The sequence below is a fragment of the Phascolarctos cinereus genome, unplaced genomic scaffold, assembly GCF_003287225.1.
Source record: "Phascolarctos cinereus isolate Bilbo 61053 unplaced genomic scaffold, phaCin_HiC Scaffold_1;HRSCAF=81, whole genome shotgun sequence".
In the NCBI taxonomy this organism is placed as follows: Eukaryota; Metazoa; Chordata; class Mammalia; order Diprotodontia; family Phascolarctidae; genus Phascolarctos; species Phascolarctos cinereus.
The window spans coordinates 29218164-29245275 of NW_027555514.1; the positions used below are offsets into that span (position 1 = coordinate 29218164).

The window sequence follows — 27112 nt, forward strand, 5'->3', positions numbered from 1 at the left end:
CCTTTGTGGACTCCATTTTCTCATCTTTAAAATGCAGCAGTTGGACCAGATTAGAGGTGTCAGACTCACAGATGCTGGCTACCAAACTCTGGCAGTGCTAGGAATTAGGCGGAAATGTAATTGGGAAATGTTTAGCAAAGTAAACAAGCTGCAACATAGATAATGTTGGCTTGTGGTTTTCTCCCTCACTAGGCAGCCTGCATAGTGATCCATTTCTATCTGATGACTGGACTAGCAGGCTGTACAAACCTTCCCAGCTCTAAATGTATACTTTAAAGAACTGGAAGTCCTCTTTTTCATGATATGGGAATTGCAAATATTTATAGGTACTTCTTTACCCAGGAGGATACTAAGGCTTATAGCCTGATGCTTTCTTAGACTATACCAAGAAGACTGTTCATGATTTACAGGTGTTCCACTTCTCATAATGAAGCAACAATCCTGTTCACACATGAAATACCCTAGATTCAATCATGTGAATTATCCTTTCATTAAAATTACTAGTAATAGCTTTATAATTATATTTGCAAAACATATTCAGCAGAGAAATAAACATGCTCTCTGCAGTGCTTGGCTTCTAGGGGCAATAGATATGGATATGTTGTTTTTTCCACCCGCAAGTGATTTATTTTAAATGAAATGAATTTTCCACTTTGAAAACAATAGAAAAGAAATCCACCACACACTCTTGAGTGAGTTTTCAGATGGCTGGCTCTGCAGGCACTTTTATTTCAGACATGTGCTGGAGCCACATACAACTGGGTTCTTGGGATTTGAGGAAAAATGAGAGTCTGAAATTTTCACATGAAGGATATCCAAACTTGGCCGCGTACAAGTCTTGACGTTTCAAAATGGCTAGCAATCACATTGTTGATGGCAGACTGAGGACAATGGGTTTCCTCGTTGACTTCCGAGGAGTAAACAACTCTTAAGAGAGCCATGCAGGGCTTTAAGGAGAACAAGAAACACATCTATGGCCTTATCATCTTCTACCAGGAGGTTTGAGCAGGAAGCTATTGTGGTGACCAACCTCCATTAATGTTATTAGCTACTTATTGATCAACGGCAAGAAAAGCTCACCATCAGAAAGGTTCTAGAATATATCTAGCCACTAATACCATTTTTCTTTACAACATGATTTTATTATGAAAGACACATGTAGGATAAGCCATTACTGCAGCAGTAGTTTCAGACAGGATTTAGGTGAATGAATGGGTCCAAACAACGCCAGTCTGACGATCAACAAAAACCATTCAGTATGCCTGTCATTACTATCACCTCTGCTCCACAATCAGTGGCCCCCTGGGGACTGCCTGCACCCAGAACAGGCTCAGATGTACGCCTCGGATTGGAAGCCGCCTAAGCTTGCCCTAATTTCGACTCAAATCCATTGACGTGGTCTCAAGGATCCCTGTTGTTGTTGTTCGGTCATTTCAGTCATGTCTAACTCTTTGTGACCTCATTTTGGGGTCTCTTGGCAAAGATACTGAAGCAGTTTGCCATTTCCAACAGAAGAGAAAATTGAGGAAGATGGATTTTAAGTGACTTGCTCACGGTCACATAGCTAGTGTCTCAGGCTGGATTTGAACTCAGGTCTTTCCGACTCCAGGCCAAGCACTCCATCCACTGTGTCACCTAGCTGCCCCCTATGAAATGCTGGCCTACCCTGAAAACAAACAGCCAAGCCCTGCATCAGAGCACAACAAACTCCTCTGCCCCCTTGACTTACAGGGAGTGTATGAAGAACACCAACCGCAAACCTGGGGGATCTAGGCACAAGTCTCTCCTCTGACACAGACTAGTGATGTGACCCTGGGCAGATCACCTGATCCTCTCCATGTCCCAGGCCAGGGGTGTCGAGCTGCAGGAGAAACGGGGGCCACTAACTCATACACAAGGATCCCTGCAGGGCACATATTGACTCAGTTTTAAAATATGATGCTATTTGTGTTTGATTGTGGATTTATTTATTATGTCAAATATTTCCTAATTAGATTTAATATGGTTCAGGTGAGTTGCCTGCAATGTCTGACCACCTAAGAGAGGAGAGAGGGGAAAGGGAAAGAGGATGAATAGGGAGGAGGAGAGGAGGGAGGGAGAGGGAGAGAAAGAGGGACAGAAGAGGGAAAGAGAGGGGAAGATGGGGGGAGAGTGAGAGTGAGAGAGAGAGAGAGAGAGAGAGAGAGAGAGAGAGAGAGAGAGAGAGAGTGAGGTGCCAGGAAGGTCAGATAACTGCCTCTTTTTAGACTCTTTTTAGACTCTGATGAGGAACAGTCCAGGACCCAGAACTTGAGAACCTCAGGAATTATAATGTTTTCATCCCAATGGCCACAGCCATCATTCCTGGAAGCAATCTCTTTGGAGATGCACCCTGGCCACTCTTTTTTTTTTTTAAATTTAAGTCCCTTCCAGTTCTGACATTCTAGGTTCTAGGGTCTCCATACAAACTAAACAATCTATGATTCTACACAGAAGGGAAAATGCAGTAAATTTTAAGCTTTGTAAGGAGGCAGTCTGTATTTCTTCTCTTTTCTTTGTATTAGTAACTTCCTAGCTATTCCAGGAGTCATACCAATATTTTACTAACATAATTTTAATTTAAATATTATTTAATTTTGAAAACTTTAACTTTCTAGGAAGTAAAATTAATTGGAAAGAAACAGTAGAAAGGGGTCAGAATATGCTAGAAATACTTCTAATGAGATGAAGGGCAAAGGTCACTCTTTCTCTCAGAACCACAGAATCCAGGAAGCTGAAAAGGGCCTTGGAGAAGAAGTCCAGCGTTTTCCATGATGCATGAAAGACACAAGTCAGCCTGGCCACTCTTGAAAGTGCTACAGTCCCAGCTACAGAAGACCTAGAAAAAAAAACCCCTTCTCATCATCCATGTCCTAGGCATTGTTAAGGGCTTCAACATCAGGAACTCCTGGGATTTTGTAAGTGTAATGACATTAAAGAATCTGCCTCAGACCACAGAACCCTTCCACCCGACGTGCACCGAGAATGTCCATCTGCGCTATTTCCTCCATCAGAACGTGAGCTTTTGGAGAGCAGGGACTGTCTCTGCTTTTCTATTTGTATACCCAGCATGGAGCACACAGTAAGTGTTTAATAATAAATGTTCTTTTTATTCATTCACAAAGTACTCTGTATTTAACTACCTTGTATAAGTTTGTAATTTTTCACTATACCTTTACGCTGTGTATATTTGCAGATGATATGTGTACTTGTGGACTTCCCAATTGGGATGTAAGTTATCTGGCTGAATGTTCACAGAGGCTGCTTTCCGAAATGATGGCTGTCAGCCCCCCAAATGGAAGCATTACTATTCTTAAGGTTCTTGGGTTCCGAGTCCTGGGCTATTTCCCTTAGGGCCTAAGGGGAGAGGGTCAGGACTTGTATGCTTAGCATCTAAGCCAGTGCTTGGCACATAGGAAGCATAGAATATGTATGTGCTGACTGATTCACCAATGAAATCAGCCCCTATCTATAACTCTCCCCACCAAGTCATCACAAACATAAGCCCTACTTCACACTCAATATACATCAAGGTCCTTCTACCACAACCACAGCAAAATAGTCTTATGCAGTCACCTGGGATTCAGAGGAGAGGTGACTTGCATATGGTCTCACAGCTAGACTTTGTTGGGTCAGCCTGACTCGAAAGTCAACATTCTACCCACAATGACCCATTGCCTCACTATTCTCTTCCAACATCCTAGTTTCCAAGGTTGTTGATTCCCAACCTTTTATTTTGTGTTATTTCAACTCAGCCTATTCAGATAATGAATCCAAAATATACACAAACACACACACGTATATGGGATCTACATTATCTATCTACGTAATATATCTATATACCTATATGATATAAATCACTATGATATATACCTATATAATCTATATCTATGACATATATCTATATAATATATCTACTTCTATGATCTATTACGTATCTATATTATATATGTATGTTTCAGTAGGAGCTAACTGTAATGTTTCAGCAAGGTGGTCCCTTCAAATATTCTGATACACTGTTCTGTCAGCCATCCTGGAAGTGAGATAAAAAGACAATGGATAGCCATGCAAACCTGTTAACATCTGCTCAAAGCCAACACTCACTCCGCCTCTACTCCTTCCCACACTAAAGCAAGCTAGCGTTCATTTGGATAATTCCTTGAAGCCCCGAACGCTTTACATATCACGTTTCCACCAAGTTTCATTTATATAATTAGTGCTAACATATGGCCCACAATCAGCATCAGAGATTTGGAATCATTTTTAGCATTCCTTTAGGCCTAAAGGGGGATGGATTCAATATGAAGGCAAGGGAATTAGGCATGCAAATTCCATTTACAATAACGAGAGTGTGGCAATGAAAACGTACCCCCAAAAGATTTGATGGCTAATCACATTGTAAGCAAAAAAGAATTACTTACCTAATATGCAAAATAACCTACATCCAATGGGACAAAAATTAACAAGACGTTCATCTTATCCTGTGCGCCTTTGGTTGCTCTGTGGACCCCCAAAATAACCCATTTGGGTAGCCCTGTTAACACAAATTGACAGGGGAAACTCTCTCTGAATGATTTGCTTTGGCTGGGAATAGCGGGCCAGATTCACCAAGGATCTCTCTGAAAGGCCTTTGCCTTCTTGCTGTGGAAGCCTAGGCACACTTCTGGGTAAATAAACTGCCCTGCACACAGTAGGTGTTTAAATGTTTGAAGCCTTATTAAACTGTGAACAAAGAGCTGGAGGTGGAAGCAGAAGGCCCAGCTTCAAGTACGTGTTCCCTCTTTCACCACCTGTGTAGGCCTGGGGAAGGCATTTTTGTTCTCTGTGCCTCGGTTTCCCCATACGGAAAATAAGGGGGTTGCAGCAAATGATCTCCAAGGCACTTTCTAGGACTGGATTTATAAGCCTGCGATTTGTTTGGAGTGTGTTACCCGATGAGGTATAATCTGGAAATAGTAGAAGAGGGCCAACAAGGAGAAAATGGACGAAGGACAATTACCCCTTCCTTGTCCTGGGATGATGGTATTTGTTGTTATTGTTCGGTTGTGTAGGACTCATGAGCTGTGAAGCACGCTGTCCGTGGGATTTTCTTAGCAAAGATACTGGCGTGCTTTGCTGTCTCCTTCTCCAGGTGATTAAGGTGAACAGAGATTAAGTGACCTTCCTAGGGTCACACAGCTAGTAAGTCTCTAAGGCAGGATTGGAACACCTGACTCCAGGTCCAATGCTGTATGAACCATGGCACCCCCAACTGCCTCCTGTGATGGTATTATTGAGAGGCATTATAGGACAGTGGCTTGAAAGTTTAGCTAGAAATCAGCAAGATTTATGTTCAGTCCTTATCTCTGACATTTAATTGCTGTGTGACCGTGGGCAAATCACATAACCTCTCTGATCTACAAGCAATTCCCCAGCACTTATCTACTAAGTCACAGAGATGTCAAATCCAAGTTAGCAGAAGGAGTTTTCCTTGCCCCTATACCATGAATTACTTATACTGATGAAATCGTAGATCTTTCATACATTTACATGGTATTATTGGGTTTTTTTTGGGGAAAATAACATTTCCCTTTGAATTATAAGAAAGATAATTACTAGAAAAGAAATGTGTTTAATAACATGGCAGTTGGAGGATGCCACATGGTATTAATATCTCCAAAGTATCTTCATTATTACAAATCAATACCTTGCCCTTGTGATTTTCTTTGGGGTCTTTAGAGAGATTTACATGGTTAGACATATCATATTCTTGTCTGAATGAAAAGGACTCTGCCATGTTATAGAAAAGAACCCTTCTACAACACAAAAAAGTGACATGTGGCATCCCTGGTTCCTGAAAGAAATATGCATTTTGAAGACTGATAATTATCTGATTGTGGATAGCCATCTTACTCCTATGCAATGCGACAGTGAAGTAAAAACTGAAGGAATCTAATTAATTCTACTACTGCTGTAACATATTCTCCATAGCCAGTCTTAACTCCTGAGCTTCCTTCTAGGCCACTCATGGGTATTACCTCCTATGGAATTTTTTCCTCATTCTCCCACATTGTTTTTAAAAGTAATTGATCATAATTTAACATTAAATATCCATACCTAGCACAATTTCTGGCACATAGTAGGCATTTAATAAATGTTGATTTATTGAGTCAATTTATTAAGCTTGGCAGATAGATGATGCAGCAGATAGCACACTGGGACTTGAGTCAGAAAGATACAGGTTCAAATCCTGCTTCAGACACTAGCATTTTGCCCTAGGTAAGTCATGACATCTCTCAGTACCTGTTTCCTCCTCTGTAAAATGGCGATAATAATGGGGTTTTTGTGAGGACCATGAGATCAAATATGCACAAAGCTTTATAAATAGTAAAGTACTATTCAAATGCTGGCTATTGATATTAGAAATTCTTGTGATCATATTTAAATTAACTTACCATATAAGGCATAATGTAACTTTCCATTTTCAGTAAGATTTTTTGACCAATTAAAAAAAGCAGTTCTTTCTCGCACAGAAGGTGGTACCTAGGCCAAACCTGGACAGAAGCTCAGGGTTCTAAGATTGGCTACAAAGAATACATTGTGGCAAGCAGATCCTTTCAGTTTTTATAGCATCATCTCCCAGAAAAAGAGCAGGACTTTCTCCACCATCTAGTAATTGCCTGCCTTCAAATTGAAGCCAGTACCACTGCTGCTAATGAGGAGCCTCTGCAGTGGAGGAGGAAATGGAATCTCAGGACTTCAAAACATGGACTCCCCCCAACCCCTCCACATGTCAGAAGTTGTACTATATTATCCAGTGGTAGAAAAAATGCATAGTGGCAAAAGGCTACCATAAATTCAGTAAAGCTTTTAAATGAATTTTTGTTTTATTAATCATAATGGCATCTATATACGTTTGAAAAACAGTAGTGTGTATATGAGTGATACATTATTTACTCAGTGTATAAGAGATGAGTCTGATTATTTATGGATTCATGGGCCCCTTAAAGAATCCTTGTTCTCAGGTTGAGAACTACTGGTGAAGTAGAAAAGAACACTGGATTTGAAGTCAGAAGACTTGAATACTCTTTGAAAACTCACTCAACCTCTCAAGGTCTTAAGTTCTTCAAATGCATAATGAGAAGGCTTGGCTCTGAGATCCTTTCCAGTTCCTAACCTATGGCCATAGAACCTTGCTGAACTTAAATTTCCTCATAAAGAAAATGAGGGGATTGGACTGGATTACCTCCAATGTACTGGGATGCTCTGAATTGTGTGATACTGAGGAGGAAGAGAAGAGGAATGGAGTCAAAAGGCCCTCTAGGAGCAATGACCTCAGCCCGCGATATATAGACAAAGAAATATAGAATAAGTGGCTGAGTCATGCAAATTTGTTTGTGGAAGTAGAAAGAATTATGATAGTAATTCAAAACAACTTCTTTGCCATCAGCAGCTATGAAAAGGTACCCTTAAGGAACCCATAGTTGAAGAAAAATGTAGATTATTCAAGGAAGCAGTCCAGATAGTGGATCATACCACTGCAGGCTATGAAATACCTAGCCAGATGAGACCTGGTAGTTAGAATTCTCTACCAGAAGTTCACTATCTTTCACGGACTGACAGATCAACTCTGTAAATATATCCTAAAGAACTCAACTAAGAAATTGTGCTGGCACCGGGTCATTATCACAGAGCTAGCTTTCGCCTGCATTTACCCAAACCTAACACTGCTTCACAAAACTGAACAGCAACATTTTTGACAGATATTGCCATCCCCAATACTCATAATCTTCAAGTTACATGGAACAGAAAGTTTTCCAAATACATGGAGGTAGCTGAGGAGACAAAATCATGTAGGAACAGGAAAAATGTTTGCCAGCCATCCCTCTTGCCCTTTCCGCTACTGGAGATGTACTGGGGATACTTTCATCAAACCTACAGAGACATTAATTCAACCATAAAACCCAGCTAGCTTATCAACTTGTGCACCAAACATAAAGAAATAGCAGCAGCAGGATAGCAGTCTCAGGATGATCTCAGATCATCTTCATTGAGACAGTGAGAGACAATGATAATAAAACACCTATATTTAACACACACCACCAATGCAATCATTTTGAGACCGATTGTTAGAAAATATGGCATTGTTCAGGAAGACAGCTTGATCCCATTATGGTTCTACCTAGCCTTGAATCTATTATCATCTCTACCAAAATTAACTTATTATGGCTTCCAAATTAGAAGGAGTTGAATTGAACTATCTTATTAATCATGAGATAAACACTGACAACCTTAAGTTCTATGGCTCCACCAAAAACAAAACAAAACAAAACAAAACCCAAAGTACATTAAGCATGATCTTGATCTCATGGGCTCCTCCAAATGGTATCAAAATTCCATTAGGATTTGATAAGTGTAAAATTCTTCATATACACCAAGGGCACATAGAAAATGAAGGCATTGATCTGGAATGAGGTCATGTTGAGCCTATGGATACAGGTGATGTCTAACACCTTGGCCACCCCCAGGAAAGACACATTTAGTATAAAGATATTACAGAGAAGATGTGGCATCATATGTTAGGAGAGGTAGTAACATCCTAAACTGAAAGCTCAATAGGAAAAATACATTTAAAGCATTTACCTGCATGAACTCAAGCAACAATATGCCAATAGAGAAACGTCAAACTGACTGAGTTATATAGATTTGTTGAAAAGGACTTAGGATGGAAGTTCAGGATCTGGTCATGGCCATAAAAAAACTTGAGAAAGGTTATCTCTAAGGAATCAAAACTTATGTATCAATGTAGATTATGCGATGAAATGGTAGAAAATATATAACTCATCACTGAAGGATATAAAAATTTGGCACCTACAAAAAACCTAGCAAGACATGACCTGGGGTTTTGAATTAAACTCAGTATCTTTCATAGACTGGCAGAAGACAGAGACTACCAATACTGACCTCAAAATATCTTGGAGAACCCAACCAATAAAATGTAGTGGAACTGGATCACTATCATAGACAAAACTGTTGCCTGTGATGACCAGAACATAATATTGATTTATTAAAAAGTTAACCAACAATTTAAAAAAATATATTTAGTACAAATACTCAATCTCCAGGCTGCAAGACTCAAAAGCTTTCAGAATACAGAGACTTAACAGAGGAGATCAAAATTATGTGGGAACATGATGAGTGCTCATCTTCTCGATCATATGTCATAATATCATAAATATCATCTTGGCTGCGGTTGGATCTATCCCGCGAATGCTTTCCATAAGCCTGTAAAGAATGACCGTATGCCTTACGGTATTTAAATACAAAAGTAGGTGTTTTATTCACATGTGCAGTAGTGCACAGAACATTAAATATTAAAGAATTTGAGCCACAAAATAACTTATCCTGGGACCATTGTTGACTGAACTTCATTGAACAAGATGAGAGGAATGACTTTAATAAATTAGAATGGTGATAATAATGACAATAAGAATGATAATAATAACAATAATAGTGACAGTGACGCCATTTATACAGTGCTTTATCAAGAACTTGACATGCAATAGCTCATTGGCAGGAGAGGCACATTTAACTGTTCTCTCACGTACAAGTCCTCAAGTGACTCTCTATCACTTGGGTTGATCATGGGATCATACACTTAAGAATAGGAAGGAAATTTAGAGGTTGTCTAGTCCAGGGCTTCTTAAAGTTTTTCCACTAGCAACCCCTTTTTCTCATTTGGCATGTGGGTGGCCTGAGGGCATACACAGTGCAGAGTGCACATGCTTTGTGTGCTTCAGTGAAGTTCAATACAGCAAGCACCACCAGAAAAAACCTCAGATTTTCATTATGCATTTGATTTTTAATTAATTTTTGGTGTTGCACATTAAGAAACCTTTCACTGCTGCCAAATTTTTGTGACCCCATATGGGATCGAGACCCACAGTTTAAAAAGCCCTAGTCTAGCCCAATATCCTCCTTTTATAGATGAGAAAAGTGAGACCCAGAGAAAAGAAATGAAGGGCCCAAATTACAAAGGAACTAAGTGGCTGAGTTTTTTGAACCCAGGTCCTCTGCCTCCAAATTTAGCTCACTGTCTGCTTCATTGTATTGTCTTCCCTCCAATGGGAGTTCTAGAAGTCTGTCTGCAAAAGGGCATTCTCTGACATGAAGCTTTCCTCTGCCCCACCTCTTTGAATCTGCCCAACCCTGCTGTTTCCTGCCTTTTTAGTCATGGATCTCCAAAAGATGGTCCTAGGATAGAGCCACTGTAAGCTCTGGGAGCGTCTGGCTACAGTATCTCATGTTCCCTGGCACACAAATGCATTAACCATGGAAAAGATAGCTTCTAGCCTAGCCTTGACAGGTGGGTGGAATGAGGGATTGGGTTGGCTGCAGCAATCTGGGGGACATGTTGACACTATGCCTACTGGCAGTGACATTAGATGAGAAGTAGCCGCCAGAGAACGATTAGTGAGTTGGTTTCTTGTTCCTTGTTATCCTCAGGAAGGAAAGTGAGACATTTCCTTTGGGCTTCTATCACTCATGCTTATCTTTGCTTTCTTCAGCTCCTACAAACTAGGATTTGTCTCATATCTAACTCTTATGCAAGCATATTGGGTAATTCTATTAAGGGATGGGCTATATTTTCTTAGAGACAATGGTGAGAGAGTCAAAGATTCTGGGGGGGGGGAGGACACTCATTTTGATTCACTGAGCAGCTTTCACAATCTTAGAAAACCTTCATCTGAGCTTCTTTAAAGCTCTTTGATCCAAGAGTGGCCTTTTTCTTTAGAATTTTGGCAAGACACACCCTCCACACTATACAATGTTTAATTAACTGGGGGTTATTCTCCAGTACACTTAATTACAGGTCAGTATTCTGACTATATAAATCATAAAAAGGAGAGGAAATGACATAAAAGCACTTCACTAACATAATTTATAGTTATCTGAACTAATCCCAAGAAAGGATGGTACTGGGCTATAATTAATGATTATCTTAATGCCAAAAATCATATTTTTCTGCCTGGCTTTAACAGCATATGTCATGGTAATTACAGTTAATTCTTTATTATTCTGGGGCCAATTCTACATGTAGTTTTCAGATCATCTATGCTGACTTTTTCTTTCCTTCCTCTTTTGGCCTTCTTGCTCATCAATCTTTCCACCACAAGGTGAAGAGGAGGGTAAAAGAGAGAAAGTTAAATTAGTTAATTTTCTGTGTACCTTAGACAACACAAAGACCCCACAGATCCTAAGGGCATACATTTAAAGTTGAATGGGACTTTTGAAGGCTGCTAGCCCAATCTCTCCATTTTACAGATGAAAACAGAACCAGAAAGTTTCACAGCTAGTCACCAAGAAGAAACCAAAACCCATTTCTCTTATTAACAAGCCATTGTTCTTTCCATTTTACTCTCAGTACTGACTTTATCATCTCATCTCTTATGCTGGGACATTCCTAGTTACCAGCAGAAAGCCCAGCTGGCAAAGATCAGCACATCGATTGCACTCAATTCAATTTCACTCAACACCATTTCAATCGAACAAGAACTTATTAAGTGCCCCCCATGTGCCAGACACTATGCCAGGCACTGGGCACTCAAAGGGAGACCCTGATCTCAATGAGCTTTCACTCTTCTGAAAGGTGTAGGGAGTGACCACAGAAGACCAGGGAGTCAGAGCTGGAAGAGATTTTAAAAGGCATCTCCTGCCATCATTTTACACCTAAGGAAATGGAGGGCCAGAGAAATTAAGTGAGCTGCCCTGGGCTGATGAATAAATACAAAATACAGACAAAGTAAATACAAATCGATTAGGGGCAGGGGAGGTAGAGAATCAGGAAAGACTTCCTATAGGAGGTAGCTTGAATGGAGCTAGGGAATCCAAGAGGTAAAAGGGGTCCTTTTACCTCATTTGATTGTAACAAAACAAAAAGCAAAACTAGCCCAGATCTACATCAGAGAAAACACTGGCTTTTCTACCTTGCCTTCTTGCCTCACTGAGGTGTGAGAGGAAGAGGGGGCACATCTAGCAGGCAACAATGCTGGGTCTGCTCGGGCCATAGTTGTGCCAATGCTTTCCATGTGTTTTGCTCAAATCTGACCTCAGACACTTAGTAGCTGTGTGACCCTGGGAAAGTCACTTAACTCTGCTTGCCTCAGTTTCCTCATCTGTAAAATGGACTGGAGAAGGAAATAGCAAACCACTCTACAGTCTCTGCTAAGAAAATCCCAAATGGGGTCACCAAGAACCAGACAGCAAGAAAAAATGGCTGAACAACAACAATGACATATCAGCACTGGTGGGGGCAGGGCCCTACAAACCCCACCATCAAAATAAGCACACAGGAGCCTCTCTGGTCACGGCAGGACTGCCTGGCTGCTCAGGGCACTTCCATAAACCTTGGCGATCGTCCCTTCCAGCTCCCAAAATGCCTTCCTGGTTTTAAAGCCCCATAGGTGGGTCTCAAAGCAGACCCCGCTTGGAGGGAGCTCACTTCTATAGCAAGTGAGAGACTCCAGAACATTCTCAGAATCCCGTAAGATTAATTTTTTCAATTTAATATTCTCCTGCTGTGTCACAAAACTAAATTCATCTTTCCCGAGCAAGCTCGTCGGTGGCTAAAATAAGAATGGGCAAGAAACAACGTTAATACAACTCTCATCGCTCCACCAACTGAGACATGTCGAGTTAGCAGACAGCGGGCCATGTTTTTACAATTCAGTTTTGATTGTGTAATATCACAGTAATAAGGCAGGAAAGTGGCAAACAAACATTCCAATGTTTTATCTCAACAAGATTCCCTCATTTTCCCGGGCCAAATGAGAATGCTCACAGATTTCCAGACGCAAGTCCTATGCTAACATATGGCACACCATTAGATGTCTTAGGATCTCAAAATTCAGTGCAAACATCATTTGCCAAAGTTGCTTTCCATTTCTACCTATAGCCCTCTAAACATACAGCTGTGTGTAATAGCGACAGATTTCTGCCGACTCCTTTCTGTTTCAGTCAACAAAGAATATGATAAAAAAAAAGTGCCATCTATTTAAACTAAGAGGGGCAAACAAGAAAAGGAAATTGTATGGGTGAAGGGTATAGAACTGAGGCTTGGACTGGACAGGATGCATCTCAGATAGAGTCCTGGCTTTCCCTTTTAACCTTCTGTTTGTTTGTTTATTTTGTGGGGGTTGAGGAGAGGGGAGGAGCACAAGGGTAGGGGCTAATAAGGAAATGTGCCTTTGGTTTCCCTAAGTTAGAAGAGGATTCAATCTGATTCCTTTTTCTTTTTAAACCAATGGAACATAGCAGTGATATATAAGTATTCAGTGACATAGTCCCTTTGTTCTAGCCCTAAATTTAACAAAGCAATGCAACTCCTGTTCAAACCAGTAACAAAGTAGGAAAGCACCGTGTAGATGAAATTAACCTGATCCAGTCCATTACTGTGCTTTATGAGGAAAATGACAACTCATTAATAAGCAGCCACCTTTCCCAACTGCCCACCTTTGGAAAACAGAAGCTAATGGAATCATCATCCAGAAGGAATATAGACTAATATTATAAGACTACACAGAATGGTTCGTTAAGCAATTTAGGTCTATAAGGTGCCTTTTAGAAACACAAACTCTGCCATGTGCCCGCTGTGTTTCTCTACTCCAAAATATCATTAGCTTTTAAGTGCACTCATTTGCTTTTGGAAGCATAATAAATTTCATTTCTCTACCATTCACTGCAACATCATTCTGTGCTTTATGATGACTCTTTCAAAAATTCCTTCCAGTACGCAAATCATCAAGTGTCTAAAACTCAAGAGACAGGAGTCCCGCAAGAGGGATGCCGTGGCGTTTGGCCATGACGGTTTAAGAAGGCACGTTTGGCATTTCCATTGAAAAGGACACATGTTCCTGACGATATCGAAATGCCTCCTATTTCAGCTACCAAGTAAACGATGAGTTTTACTAATGCCAAACACAGTAACATCGTAATGTCAACATGGAAAAACGACAAGCTCTATTGAGAAAGGCACAGAGGGGCAACAAAGATTCTCTGCTGATTCCCATGCAAGGTATGGACAAGAACCAAATCCAACTTAATCAAAATAATAAAAGTTCATAGCCTATGATATGATCCCTGGGCAAGTATGTAGCCAAGAAAAAAGAGAGTAATTTGAATTTTCGAAGCTGTAAAAAATGATATATTATCAAGGGGGTACACTTACCAGGAAGACTTGCCAAATAATCTCTGTTATATTAACTCATCCACGGAGCACATCTTCGATAACTTTCCCAGCTGCACAGCTGGTGTCAGCAATGTCTGGCAGGGGCAGAAAAACAACGACAACAACAGCATCAAAGCTAGGAACTGGAGTTTTACTCTAGGAAGAACGGCTGCTTCATCTCTCCTCTTTTTGGAGAGGAGTGTGGGCACAGAGAAGCTTCATGAGTCCCCGTGCAGACAAAAACTCCAATGATGCCTTTTGGCAAAATCACAACTGAGAAGAGCTGTATTATTTATCATTGCACTCTTCAAAGAGAACATCATGGGGAGGCGGTGGGGAGCCTCCTGAACAAAATACAGTTTCCCTCGAGGAAGATTCTATGGGTATTAATAATGGGTCCTATTCTCTCCTTAGTGCTCATGCTTGTGTTCCATTTTGCTTCTCAGCTCACTCGCAGAATCACATCTATTTGTAAAGAGATCTAAAGTTTGCAATAGCCCCTATGATCCCTTGGTCTTTAATCCAGAGTTAATTTCTTCTGTTGCAAGAAGATTCATTTTAATCTTCTTGTAACCTATGAGATGAAGATAAAGCAATTATGAAACAATGACTATAAAAACTCCCACCATTGATTTTTTTTTGCTTTCTAATTTTTAAAAAAATATCACTCCAGTCAATTATAAAAGAGGGTGTTAAAAATGCAATTATATCAAGAGTGATGTTTACAACCTTTCCAGGGTTTTCTCTTCTGGGAATTGAGAAGTAGCAGACTCTTTGAAAGGGTTCATCCAGAGAAGTGTGGGCTGCTCTGGGAAACTGAGCCTCCTTATCCATGGCTATAACCCTCAAACCTCACTGCACCTTCTTTGGGGCAGAAATCTGAGCTGAGGAAGTGAATGCTGAGTTCAAGAACAAGGCTTCTCAAATTTGGAGCTACCTGAGAATTATTAATGACATAAGTCTGAAAACTGCGTGAGATTTTAATTTAAATGATTTTTGAAATATCTGTAAACAATGCTAAAGAAAACCAAACTCTTGAATATTTTAAATGAGACATTGTAAAGATGTATGAATGTTTATTCCTAATAGTGTCTTTTCTCATGTCTGTCTTTCCCTCCTTCCCTTTCCTCCCTCTCCCCCTGTCCCTCCCCCTCCTCCTCCTCCCTCTCTCTCTCTCTCTCTCTCTCTCTCTCTCTCTCTCTCTCATAACAGTTAGAATGGAACTTTACTGTTTTATAGATCTCCCTTTCTACAACCAGTTGCCATGTATTTTTATATGAGAAAAGACAGATGAGTAACTTCACAAGAAAAATTTGGAGCATGGGCTTTTAAAAAAAAATTTTAGGTAATAAGAAATAACTTTAAGCCATTATGTTCACCTTAGCTTTTGTATATTCCATCTAAAAGGCATGAATTTAATCTTATTTACAAACCACTTTTTTTCTCAAGAGAAACTTCAATCACCTCTGAACAAAAACTAAGGAAAGATGCAAGATTGACCCCTACCTACTTGAATGATTTCCACTAAATGTCAAATATTGCCATGATTTTGAGAAGTTGTATTGGCATGCTTCACCTGTCATGGCCTCAGTTTCCTACTCTGTAAAATTAGGGATCAGGTCACCTTTAGCTCTGTGACCCTAAATTTGCTGGGTGACCATGGGCAAGTCACCACCCCAGCTAGCCTCAAGCTAATCTCTAACCGTGTCTATTAGGTAACAGACAGTCTGCAATCCGTGTTGGGGGAGGAAGTTCCCACAACAAAGAAATTCTGTTGATATGCAGAGAATAAATATATCTGTATACACACACTTACAGAACATGTTTTTGCTAATAATAGCTAGGATTTATATGGTATTAGTTTGAAATGCAATTTTTTAACTCAGGGGTCAGCAAGAAATGGCCTAACTATGGACCAGATCTGATCTTTCATTTGCTGTTATTATATTTTTAAAAGATAAAAACCATTCTTAGTCAATCAATGTTTGTTAAGCACCTGCTTTGCGCCAGGCACTGCGCTAACCTCTAGAGATACAGAAAGAGGCAAAAGACAGTCCATGCCTTCAAGGAACTCACAATCACAATCATTCTTAGCTCATGGGGCTGTAAAAAACCAGGTAGCAACTAGATTTGACCTTCAGACTGTAGTGTACCCATCCCAGTATTTCATTTGAACCCCAAAACAGCTGTAGGAAGTGGCCTTTGTTATTACACCCCATTTTATAGCTGAGTAAATTGAGATAGAGAGAGGTTAAGTGATTTGCCCAGGGTCATACAGCTAGTAGGGAAGCTAGGCAGCATAGGGGATGAGGGGCCTGAAGTTATGAAGATTATTATCCTGAGTTCCAATGTGGCCACGGACACTTAACTATGACTCTGGGCAAATCACCTAAACCTGTTTGCCTCAGTTTCTCTCATTTGTAAAATGATCTGGAAAAGGAAATTGCAAACCACTATAGTATCTCTGCCAAGAAAGTCCCAAATAGGGTCACAGAGAGTTGGAAGTGACTAACACACCACCACCACCACCACCACCACCACCACACTGACAACCAGCTAGTGACTAAGGCAAGTTTTGAACTCAGGGTTTCCTGAGTCCAAATCCAAAGCTTTATCCACAAGGATATCTAATTGCTATTAAGAAAAATGTTACTGGGGTGGCTAGGTGGTGCAGTGGATAGAGCACAGGCCCTGAAGGCAGGAGGGCCTGAGTTCAAATCCAGCCTCAGACCAAACACTCGACACTTACTAGCTGTGTGACCCTGTGCAAGTCACTTAACCCCAAGTGCCTTTAAAAAAAAAAAGAGGAAAAACAAAAAGAAAAATGTTACTAATAGATATGGCTCATGACCCTTCAATCCAATCCCCATTTCCTAATGACTTTAAAACTGGAAAGTACCTTCGGAACATATCTCATTTTGCAGATGAGAAAACTAAGGTTGAAAGCAAGCAAGCAGTTGGGCGAAAGGCACACAGATAGTGAGAAGCAAAGCTCAGATTTAAACCCAGGTCCTCTGATACATCTCAAGTCTTTCTATCTGACCCAGGTCTCCCAGACTCCTAGACCAGCCCTGTCTTCACTCCCCAGAATTCCTCACATGTACTATACAGATATACAAAGATACTAAATTATGATTCAATTCCACTTGAGGTTTTTCCCTTCATTTAAATGAATCATAGACCCACCATCATTTATCAAAACCTCTCTTTATTAACAGACAATCCTCCTTCCAAATATAATACATAAATAGATATTTGACTCCACTTCTTTTTTTTCAAATGATAAGAAACTTGAGCCTTGTGGACACTTTGCACAAACGTAAAGAAAACTGAGATGAGTGGCTGTGGCCTGTAAAGTCACTGGGGTGATATAAATATTCAAAACTATGAGAAGATTAGAACAGTAAAAATGTCATATTTAAACCACTCTGACCTTCTTAGAAGTGTTATTTAAAGATAATAGCCACGGAGTCATAGAATGTTAGCGCCAGAAAGGACCTTGGAGATCATGTAGGCCAACCTGCTCATTTTACAGGTGAGGGGGATGAGCAAAGGCCCCTGAAGGCCCAAATGTTGCATATAAATGAGCACTACCCAAATGGGGGCAGGTTAGAATCTGTCTAGTGTGTCAATGGCTTGCCAGAACCGGAGACGTCTTGGATGTTACTCTCCTTCACAGACTTTGGAGGCCTCACCTGTACCTTAGTATTTCTCCAAAACGGACTCCAACGAGCCTGTCCTTCCTATGCTAGAGGTCGGGGGAAAGGCTAACTAGCTGTTCTCAGAACTCAGAGCTGGGAAGGGGTTAGGGAGGGGACCTAGCTTTCTTTAGTGCCTCTGGCTCTGAAGTGGGGACACAGTAAGACGAGCCCAAAATCAGAGGATGTAGGTCTGAATCCTGACTCTGTCATTCATTACCTGTGTAACCCATATACGTCACTTCACTGATGTGGGACTCAGTTTCCTCGTCTGAAAAGTGAGGGGTTGGACTGGATGGCTTCCAAGCTCCTTTGGGCCCCGAAGCCATGATACTATGATCCTAAAAGTACAGGAAATGCAGAATTCATTCTAAGCTTTACTGATCTGCTTTGCTGTTCAATCATTTCAGTCATGTCTTACTCTTCGTGACCCCATTTGGGGTTTTCGTGGCAAAGATACTGGAGCGGTTTGCCATTTCCTTCTCCAACTCATTTGACAGATGAAGAAACTGAGGCAAACTGGGTTAGTGACTTGCCCGGGATCACACAGCTAGTAAGTATCTGAGGCTGAATCTGAATTCATGAACATGAGTCTTCCTAAGCCCAGGGCTCTATCCACTATGGCGCCACCTAGGGGCCCAATCTTTTTTCTTGGTGAAGGTAAAATACAGTTTCTGGACTAATCATTGGGGAGAAAGTATTTCTCCTCTCTTATGGTGTCAAACAGGCAGACTTAATTCCTGCTGCCACCCTACCCCCTGCTTATATTTAGTATGATACAGTGCAAAGGGCATAGGATTCAGAGCCAGAGGATGTGGGTTCAAATCCTGCCTCTGCCCCTTGTGGCCTATGTCATCTAGGTCAAATCATTACACCTTCTCTGGACCTCATTTTCCTCTTCTGTGAAAGGAAGGAGGTCTATCTGTCGACCTTGAAGTCTCTCCAGTTCTAAGGACACACTCTCACATTGTGCTCCTCTGAGTGTCCCATAAGTCTCAGTGCTGTTTTAAGCAATTAAAGCTTAAAATTGCACTGAGATTCAGCTCTTTTTGTCCCTCCCTCATCTCCTTTAGGGAAGAGCAATGGGGAGAGAGAGACACACATCAGACAACAGGATGCCGGCTTGTTGCTCCTATGGAGTGGCTTGAGATTTCCTGATTTGTTGTCGGACAACTTGTGGGAATCCCAATTCTTCTGTTACCTGGCTAACATGGGGCAAGCAACTTCACCTGCATCTGTAAGGGGGAGGGGGAGGCGAGAGTCTTTCCAGAGCTAAATCCCTTGGCTATAAACCTGTGATCTCATCAAATGATGGAGAAAATCTAGAATGGCAGACATCAATGTACGGGTCTTTTTTACATCTCTCTGGTGATAAGGGACAAAAGTGTTATAGGTAATTAGTGGTGAATTCTTAATGTGCTTTATTAGGATGCGTGGTCTGGGCACAGGCAGCTAGAGGATACAATGGGTAGATCATCGGACTTGGAGTCAGGAAGAACTGAGTTCAAACCTTGACTCAGACACTCACTAGCTGTGAGACCCTAGACCAGTCACTACTTCTCTCTGCCTCAGTTTCCTCATCTGTAAAATGAGTGCTAATAATAGCATCTATCTCCCAGTGATGCTGTGAGGAAGAAGTGAAATAGCACTGTGCAAAATTTAAAGCACTATAGAAATGCTAGTTATTGCTATTTGTTATTAAAATTAAATTGATTAAAATAAAAAATTATTAATAATAACCCCATTAAAATTATATAATCATTGAATAAGCTAACAGTTAACTATTAATATTAATTGATGTTAAATATGTTATTATATTGTTATTTCAGCAATGCTTCATCCGAATTTTGTATCAGTCAAGGAATTCCCACCAGAGATGCTGGAGTGGAGGACAATGAGGATAAAGGGAAGTCATTAACCAACAAAAAACAATTTGAATTCACAAAAGCCATGCCCTTTACCAGGCCTGCACCAGTATTGACAAGATTTAGGAAAGAAGTGACCAGGAGGGCCAAAAGGTATAGGCTCCAGCAGCACTAACTGGGAGTGCATCTCATCACCTTGCACAACAGTTAACCTCCACCCCACCCCCAGGGCCCTGCTCCAGATCACCAGAGACCTTACCCCCTCCCCATGTCAACTTCCAATAGCAGCTAACCTTATTGCAGCATCCTGGGGTGCATTTTCTTTTTTTCTGTAAATACATTTTTATTAACATCTTTTTTATATATAACCTACATTTCCCAATAGAATTCTTTTCTTCTCCCTTTCGCAGACAGCAAAACTAGCCAATATATTGGAAAAGCCTCATTATTTTTTATACAGCATTCCATATCTCGAATCTCCCACCTGCACAAAGAAGCAGGGGAGGTGCTGGGGTACACTTTCAATTCCAGTGGTCTTTTGGTCCAGAGGCAGCAAACACACAGCCCTTGGGCTGCATGTAACCAGCCACTGAGCAAAGCCCCAACTAGATGACCATGTAAGTCCTATTTGTTTTTAATGCACTGATATATTAATGAAAGAAGAACATATAAACCTGTGTGGCTTTCTAAGTCACTATGCAGCCCACAAGAATCCTTACATATGATTAGGGGTCCCCATTTCGGGTTGAGTTTAACACCATTGATACTGGTCAACCCATTGCTCCCAAATAATTTCCTCCACAGCATACCCAACAAGTGGGCAGCTGGCCTCTGCTTGACGATTGCCCCCAAGAGGGGATGATAACCTCCCCAAGTGGCCCATTTGACTTTTGACAGCTCTCATTGTTATCAACCCCGCTCCTATTAAGCATAAATTTGCATCATTGCAGCATCCAAAGTTAGTCAAGTGAACGTGTATTTATTAAGTGCCTACTACCTGTCAGGCACTGAGCTAACTCCTACCCTAAGGTTTGGGCTCTTGGGTAAAATTAATGTAAGTACATCTCTCCATCGTTTTCCACGAGAATGGAATGAGACACATAGTCAACCACTTTGTTAAAACCTTGGCAAACTGCACCTACATGTCTCTTTGCCAAAACAAAACTTCTCATTGCCTAATTTCATGATACTTTCTTTATTTCAGCAAAATGAACTGAGACAGATTCATTTAGTTTGGGGAATGTGTTAAATTCACATCATTCTTGAAGGGAAAATGCTCCCCAGTACTCTTCACCATTGGCAGGATTCAGACACACAAAATTTATGGTGTCGAGGCCTTCCATCTTCTAAGACCCTCCCTCTCACACTCGTCCTTGTAACTCAGAACCATGTACCAGAAAAAGGAGGTGGATGGGAGTATATAGGAACCAGTTTATGGCCCTTGACAGAGTTTTCTCTGTCCTCCCTAAACCACAGACAGCTGTTGTGTTATAATCAGACTTTATTGGCAGTAAATGAACAATTCCACTTACCATTAATTCTATTTTAATGGGCCTGATTCTATTTTGAATGGGCTAGCATTTTGTTTGACAGTGTGATGCCCATAAAGAAGAGATAGAAAATTTCAAAACTCATCACTGTTTTGTCCGAATTGAAATGCACAGTGATAAGAATGTATTAAACAAAATGAAGTCAATACCTCTTAAAAATCATGATGCCAAGTCTTGTTATTTTTTATCAAGGCAATGCCACAATTAGTGTATATAATAATGGACATTCAAGCTTAATTTGAATATTAGAGTGTGAGCTCCTTGAGGGCAGACACTGTCTTTTGCCTTAGTATTTCTTTTGTGATTAAAATGTGCTTAAGGATGTTATAATGCCTCGAATCAGAGCTGTGAACATTAATTCTCATTTATAGTGTAGAAAAGTCAGTGCCTGATAATCAACATTTTCAGGTGATATTATAATGGAGAAACCAGCCCTCATCGTAAAGCCTAGATCTAGTCCTTTAATACCCTGTATACTGAATGGCAAGATATCATTTTCAAGCATAAGGTCATCCAGAGGATGGTGACAAGGTGGTGAGGAGGACTTCATAGGATGATGCACAAGGATCAGTTGAAGGAACTAGGGATACTTAGCTTTGATAATGGAAGACTTGAGTGGGGGGAGGACAGGGATCTGACACCTGTCTTCAAGGATCTACGGCAGAGGGATCCTCCAGAGGGAAGGACAAGGAATAAGAAACAGAAGATGCAGAAAGACAGGTTTGGCACAACATAAGGAAAAACATTCAAATAATTAGAGCTATCCCAAAGCAGAATAGGTTTTCTTGGAAGACGATGGGTTCCCATTTGCTGGAGATCAAGTGGAGACTCGACATTCCTCTGTCGGGGATGTAGCAAAGACTTTTCCTGCTCAGGTATGGATGGGACTAGATAAGCTCTAAGATCACATTTAACCCCCTGCTGGACTTATCCCTCCATTAATCTACTTTCCCTCTTGTCCTTCTGTTTTCCTATTTAATGAAATATATGTCTACACCCAACTGTGTTTTGTTAGTAGAGTCATTTACACAGCAAATTAAGGTTTGGAAAGTACTTTATATGTGTTAACTCATTTGATGCTCACAACAACCTGAGGTGAGATCATTGCTATTATTATCCCCATTTTATAGATGAAGAAACTGAGACTGAGAAAGGTTAAAACCTTATGCCCTGGGGGTCACATAGCTAGTAAGTAGACAAGATTCGAACTCAAGTCTTCCTGACTCCAAGGCTCATACTCTATCCATACCGCTGGCCATCTGGTGCCTGGCACCTGTTCAGAAACCGCTCTGGGTTTTGGGGTTGGAAGGTTGGTCACCCACCTATGCTCACTCTAGCCGTAGCTGTCTACAAAATCCCATTTCCATATAACTGAATTTCTCTCTGTCTTTACATGGAAATCCCTCCAGTCATTTCACCATTTTCATCATTCTTATAAGTAGGTAGCTTTTCCAGTGCCATCTTTAGAATGAAGGAAAGAAACAAAAGAAAGTCACTTTGACATGGCATCTCAAAGCTTCCATAGCACTCTATTCAGCAACCTGAATGATGCCCAATATTTCAGGTAAGGACTTGTACAGGAGGAGGCTCATGCTTTTTTTTTTCTATTTTGTTCCTAGGTCCCTTATTCCTGATGATGCCAGGCTTTTCCTACTCCTTTTGGTCTCTGAGGCATACTAACAAGATAGGTAATTCTAGAAAGAACTAAAATCATATCTAGCTTCCTCTTCTATTTGATAATAGATCAGGGGTGGGGAACCTGTGGCCTGGAGGACACATGTTGCCTTCTAGGTCCTTGGGTGTGGCCTTTAGACTGAGTCTAAGTTTTACGGAACAAATCTTTTTATTAAGGAGATTTGTTCTGTGAAGTTTGAATTCAGTCAAAGGGCTGCACTTGAGGACTGAGAGGGCCACATGTGGCTTTGAGGCTACAGGTTCCCCACCCACATAATAGATGGTTTGGAATCTATTGTGTGATCTAATTGTAATGGAAAGCATTCAGAGCCTACCTCTGATATTGACTTCCTCTATGGCCCTTGGCACCTCAGTTCTACTCTACGCAGAGTCCTAAGATTGGGAGTGGTCAGGGCAGAAAGTTAAGGGTGCTGAAGCCGTCACTGACCCCAAGGTGTTTATTAGGCGTCTTCTTGAATTGGAGAGTTGGAGCTAGAAGGAATCTCACAGGCAATCTTATCTGTCCCATCCCCTCATTTAACAGATGAGGAAACTGAGGTGCTATGAGATTAGATGTCTTACCCAAGGTCACAAAGACAGTAAAGCATCACAGGTGGGATTTGAACTTTAGGCTTCGTTTCTCTCATCTGTAGAACAAGGTACCAAGGCTCAGTGAGACTAGATGACATGCCCAGGGCCACGTAGGTAGTAAGCATCAGAGGCAGGATTTCCACTTCTCTTGGTCTCATTTCCCTCTGATAATAACTGGTATTTATATAGCTCCTTTAGCTTTGCTAAGCTCTTTACATAAGTTAACTCATTCAATTCTCACACCCCTGTAGTAATTATCCCCATTTTTATTATAATTATTATTATAATTATTATTATTATTGTGCCCATTTTACATATGAGGAAACTGAGGCACAAGATTAAGTGACTTGCCCAGGGTAATACAGTTATATGTGTTTGAGCCAGGATTTAAAATTCAAGTCCTCAGGACTTCAAACCCCATGCTGCACCCACTGTCCCACTTAGCTGTCATCATCTGTAGAATGAGGCTGATGACAATTTTGCTAACAAGCTGAAGCAAAGCTTGTTCGGAGTAAAACATCCTATCAAACTTAAGTCAGTTCATAAATGGGGTCTGTTGTTCTGATCAACTATGACTTCTAATTTCCACACTTACAAGAGCTGTGATTGAAACAGCGTGGCTGTCATTACTGACACAAACCCTCAACCACTTAGACCACCTTCAACAGTTACTGTAAGCAAAATGGATCCCCCTGCAGTCAACCTGAGGACAAGCCCCTCTGAACTTAGTGAGGCTAGTACTCATAACAGGCACACAAGCCATGACTGTATGACAGAGGAAAGGAGTGATTGCAGAGGTAGCAGGCCCTTCCTCACGCCTCTAGTTTCCAGTATTAAAGAAAGCACATTGTGAGAGTGAGAGAATGAGGGAGGGAGGGGGAGAGAGAGAGAGAGAGAGAGAGAGAGAGAGAGAGAGAGAGAGAGAGAGAGAGAGATAGCACAAGAGAGAAAGAGAGGGGGAGAGAAAGAACACAAGAGAGGCAGAGATAAAGAGAGAAGGAGGGAGGGGGAAAGAGAGATAAAGACAGTATGAGAGAGAAAACAGTAACAAGGAGAGAGCAAAAGAGAGGAAGAAGGGAAAAGAGAGATGGAGGGAGGGAGAGGAAAGGAGGGAGGGAAGGAAGGAGGGAGGGAGAGAGCATAAAAGAGAAAGAGGGGAAGAGAAAGAGAACAAGAGAGAGAGAGGGACTGAGAGAGAGAGAAGGGAGAGGGAAAGAGAGATAGAGACAGAGAACAAGAGAGAGAACGAACAAGAGGAGAGAGAGAGAGAGAGAGAGAGAGAGAGAGAGAGAGAGAGAGAGAAGGGGGAGGGAGAGGAGAGAGAGGGAGGGAGGGAAGAGAGAGAAAGAAGAAAGAAAGAGAGGGGGAGAGAGAGAGAGAAAGAAAGAGGGAGCAAGAGAGAGAGATGGGGGAGGGGAAAAGAGAACAAGAGAGAGAGTGAGAACAACAGAGGGAAAAAGAGCAAGTGAGACGGGGAGGGAGGAGAGGGAGACGGGGAGGGAGCTCGTTTGAGGTTACACCTACATGACAGGAAACAAATATTCTCCTTGTCTATCTTTATCCCATTTTTGCAGAGTGCAATAAGTATTTCATTGGATTCCCCACCAGCTGCCATCAACTACAACTGAAAACACATTCTAATGTGCCAGTACCTCCTCAAGCCTGCTTGCTCTAATGCATACGGAAATCCGCTTGAAGGATAGGTCGTTTCTGAGGCCCATCCAGAAGCTTAGTGCATGAAAGGAATCAATGATGGGGAGCAGCTCTGGGTGGTCGGGGCTCCCTACCACATGTTCAGGGACAGCACGGCTTTTGGCTGGGGAACCTACGAAGGCCATATGTTCCTCTTCTATGGCTCTGGACCTTGGCTGCTCAGATTTGACTCACGTTAGAGCCGTGGCACAAACTGGTCCAGCCAAGACCTGCCATCACATATGGCTTTCAGTTCCAATATGGCTCTGATCAAAGGCAAAAGCCCTGCCACTGAATCCTGCTGGGTGGGGTGGGGGGGGCGGGGAGGGGGAGGGATGCAGATGACCAAAACTATTGCACCAACAAACCTTCAGGAGACATCTAGATTCAGAAAATGTCAATCAGGTGATTCTAGAAAGTGCTTAGATAAAAAGCAAGCTCTTTGGGAGAAGGACTCAGGTTTAACCTCGATGATAATAACAACTCAAGCTGCCAGAGGTTGTAACAATGCACTTTCTAGCATCATACTAACCAATCAGTCAACAAACATTCATCAGTCATTTACTACACGACTGGACTGTGTTGGGCTCTGGGGATATCAATGCAAAGAACGCAAGGATCCCTACTCTCTGTGAGCACACGTTCAAATGTTGATTTGACTCATGCTATAAGAATGCTCTAACATCGAAGCTCCCTAACATTGATTGATCCATTGAACAGAAGCAGATATAGAGGACGTGGCTAGACAATCACTGTCCTTGGGGTGTTTATAATTTAGTACTCTCTTGGATCAGTGATCTAGAGCTGGAAGAAACCTCAAAAGGCATCTACTCCAATGCCCTCATTTTACAAGTGAGGAAACTGAGGCCCAGAGAGATAAGCGACTCCTAAAATCATCAAGTCAGAGGGGTGTTCTGACAGCAGAGATATCATTCTATTTGTTGTACCTTGTACATAATAAAAACGTGTTAAATATAAGAGCTTGGGATAATTAGAAATGATAAAGATCACTGAGCCCGGCAGCTCTCAAAGATTTCGGTCTCAGGATCCTTCTACACTCTTAAAAAGTATTAATGACCTCAAAGAGCTTTTGTTTGTGTGATTTATGTCCATGAATATTTACCATACTAGAAATTGAAATGGGAAGGTTTTTTAAATATTCATTAACTCCTTTAAAAATAATAGTAGGTTCACTACATGTCAACATAAATACCATTTTAATGGAAATACCTATATTTTTCAAAACAGAAAAATTAGAGAAGAGTGGCATGTTTTTCATATACTTTTTATAAATTTTTTAACATCTGGCTTAATACGAGACAGCTTCATTCTCATATCTGTTTTTGCATTAAACCTGTTGTGATATGCTGTTTTAGAAGAAGTGCAAGATCCAGCCTCACCTAGATACATAGTGGAAAAAGAGAAGAGTATTTTAGTAGAGGCAGCTCAGTGCCTCAGTGGAGAGAGTGCAGGGCCTGGAGTTAGGAAGACCTGAGTTCAAATCTGACCTCAGACACCCATTGTATGACCCTGAGCAAGTCACTTAACCTTGTTTGCCTCAGTTTCCTCATCTATAAAATGAGCTGGAGAAGGAAAAGGCACTCCAGTATCTTTGTTAGAAAACCCCAAATGGATCACAAAGAGTTGGACATGACTGAAAGGACTGAACAACAATTTTAGTAGGCAAAAGATACCTTAATATCATTATGAAAATACAGTTTTGACCTTGCAGACCCTCTGAAAGGATTTTGGTTAACCTCAAACCAAACTTTGAAAACAACTGACAGAGTCTATCTCTTTTAGTCTACAGATGAGGAA

At 41.1% G+C, this 27112-nt stretch overlaps 1 protein-coding gene across 1 annotated transcript in view; it reads right to left on the reverse strand.

Moving 5' to 3' along the window:
• The window catches only part of RARB (retinoic acid receptor beta), an 829117-nt gene that overhangs the window by 660685 nt on the left and 141320 nt on the right, over positions 1–27112 (reverse strand). Inside the window, exon 3 of the mRNA XM_020971099.2 lies at positions 14225–14319. The gene's annotated coding sequence lies outside the window, so the exon portion shown is untranslated. The remainder of the gene's footprint in view (positions 1–14224; positions 14320–27112) is intronic.